Genomic DNA, 2,884 nt, shown 5'->3' with positions numbered 1-2,884 from the left:
CTGTCGTATAGTCTGCTGCTTGATTCTTTTTTTTTTTTTTGGGTATGAATGAATGAATGAACTTTATTGCACAACATTTGTACATGGTACAATTGTAAGGCAACAGTAACAAGTCAATTAATACAATGATATTTGTCTGAGTTCTATAACTACATACAAATATAGTATAGAAATGTAAACATAAATGGCGTATTGACATAGTGTAATATGCAAGTTTGACAAGTTGGTCTGTTACTGTACAATAGATTCTCTCTTTTTCAGAGCATTACAAATGTATTGGCCTATGACAGCTACGCTTTTAGGGGGGGGGGGACACATTCTCGTAAAAAAAAAACTTGAAAGGTCTTAAACTTTCGAACTTCAACAACTCTTGAATATGTATACATACATGTTCTAAAATGTGGCAAACGCGATTGGATGATCACAAGTAAAGAAAGCCAGTCCCAATAGACATTTTTGATGTTCTTTGATCAAGCAACGAGATCACGAGACTAGCTCCTCCAAGCTCCCCCCCCCTTCGAAATGCAGAACCTTTTTTTTTTCAAAGTCAATTTTGGGACACTTTTCCACATAATAAGATGAACCTTTGTTTATTAATGAAAGCTTTAATCGGCCTGCAGGCCGCTTTTCATTGAGATCATGAGGGAAGAGCCAAGGGTCAGACAAAGTAACTTTATTTCATTCCTTACCGACATTCAAGGAGCAGAATTTTGATGCCGCTGTGCCGCTTGAACGTCGAAAGGGGTTACTGGCTGGATCAAGGCCTAACTTGATGGTTCCAAGGATTCTTCTTGCGAATTGTTTCTGCACCGTTTTTTAACCGCTCAAAGTATTAACAATGATGTAAATGTAGGAATAGAGTGTAGTAGATGAAAATACAATACAGATTGGATCATTCAGAATATTTCCACTTTTAAACGCTCTACAATCTATATTGCTTAGCTTGCCTTTAAGAGTTGTGTTTTTTTTTATTGACCTCCAGCACCGCTGTTACAAGCCGGAAGTACCACTTATAATGACTGCCAGCCTGTGCTTTTGGCAGGTGGGGCCCAGCTGGCTGACCTACCCTACCGTTATTTCGTGAGGAACACGCGTCGGATTATTCTTGGGACAAAGAACTAAACCACCCTTGCCGACAAGCTGAATAAAAGTTCAAAACTTGAACTATGCGGCTCCAGATGTCTTTCTGAGGGACGACTGCAATGTGTAAGATGTCGGTAGCTTGAGGGATGAATCTACTCTACTATAAACTTAACAACCCAAGTTAACCTTATAAGTGTAAAAGATCTAGATGTGACAGGTCGTTCAGTTTAATATAACCAGCTGCTGTCACGCCGCGTGCTGTCGCACAGCTAATGTGTTACACGTACAGACGGGCCCATAGAATTTGTAGTCACAAACTAAATATAGAAGCCGGAAGATATACTAAAATTCCCCGTGACCAGAGGTTTTGTCCATTCTGCCCAAATGAGATCGAAGACGAACGTCACTTAGTTATGGATTGTTCTCGATATAATGACAAACGCACAGAGCTGTTCACATTACTTTCCGCTTGTTCTAAAGGATTTGCTACTATCTGTTCGATAGATAAACTCAACTATATTCTGGGTGGCGATAATCCTCACTGTGTACAAGTAGGCAAATATATCAACGAATGCTTATTACGTAGAAGAAATAGTGTAAATGACTTGCTAGATCCAATATGTTGACTTATTCATACCTATAGATATCAATATATGTGTGTTTAGTTGTACTGTAATTAGTTGTTACACATGAAGACCTTGCGAAAGTCGCTGTACTTTTGTCGCATCAATAAATATTTCAATAACATTACTTGTACGTAACGTTATATTCAACGTCAAATCCGTATGAGTCTTGGGTAACGTATTCTGTCTGTTAGAACTAAATTACACACATGTTGGTAATAAGCTTTATGTAGTTTTGGAACGTAACTAGACTACCAACAGCGCAAGTTACGTCAGCTCCAAGTAGATGTGATGGTATAGTTGAAGGGTGCACCTACGGAGAAACGAAGCTAAATAACTCTACAAATTATATTTAAAACGAACCCGACCGCTTCTTCCGTTTGGATATTAACATTTATGATATAGAGGGTTTTGAAAACTTTATTCTAGGATGTATCACACATGGTGATAGAACGTTGCTTTGGAGATACGGCTAAACTCAAAAGCATTCATGGCCTGCTTATTTAGTGCATTCACGCCACCTGTCATATTGTGAGTGAGGTGCAGGATACGTTCCCATGTAAAATAGAGGGTTCAACTCACTCTCCAAGCAGAGGTTGGTAGGACAGTTTTTGACTTTTGTACCAATTTAGGAGTGAGCACAGAAAACGCGACCTATTCTTCTCTTTAAAGTATACAATTATGTATACCACTACTTCACTCTCTGCAATTAGCCCTCGAGAATGAACTTGCAATAAAGATTATTATTATTATTATAAAATGGCTACAATCTTCACCACCAACCTCTGCTTGGAGAGTAGGTACAACTAGCTCAATAATATCTGTATAAACCGAAGAAAAGGGAGTAATAAAAGATGAAAAACTGAAAGTTTGTGTAAGAATGTACTGTATTCACCATGTCATGTCTCATATAAAACAAAGGACTTTCCGTTTATTTGTTACTAGTCCGTTAGGTTTGAACTTAGAGACTGTGTGAATTATTCGAAAGGCGACATCATTTAATCGACATCTAGCGGTATCCTAAAGAACTGCCAAAGAAACTGCCATTGCTGCAAGTGACAAAAGACTATGGCTATGAAAACTGTCTTGATCGTATACCGTAGATTTCACACTTCTTTCTGTGTAACCGCCTGAAACATATACAGTCTTTCCATGTCGTATATTGTACACAGTATATA

This window comes from Branchiostoma floridae, chromosome 6, assembly GCF_000003815.2.
Source record: "Branchiostoma floridae strain S238N-H82 chromosome 6, Bfl_VNyyK, whole genome shotgun sequence".
Taxonomy (NCBI): Eukaryota; Metazoa; Chordata; class Leptocardii; order Amphioxiformes; family Branchiostomatidae; genus Branchiostoma; species Branchiostoma floridae.
The sequence above is the reverse complement of the archived record's forward strand: the minus strand, read 5'-3'. Positions refer to the sequence as shown.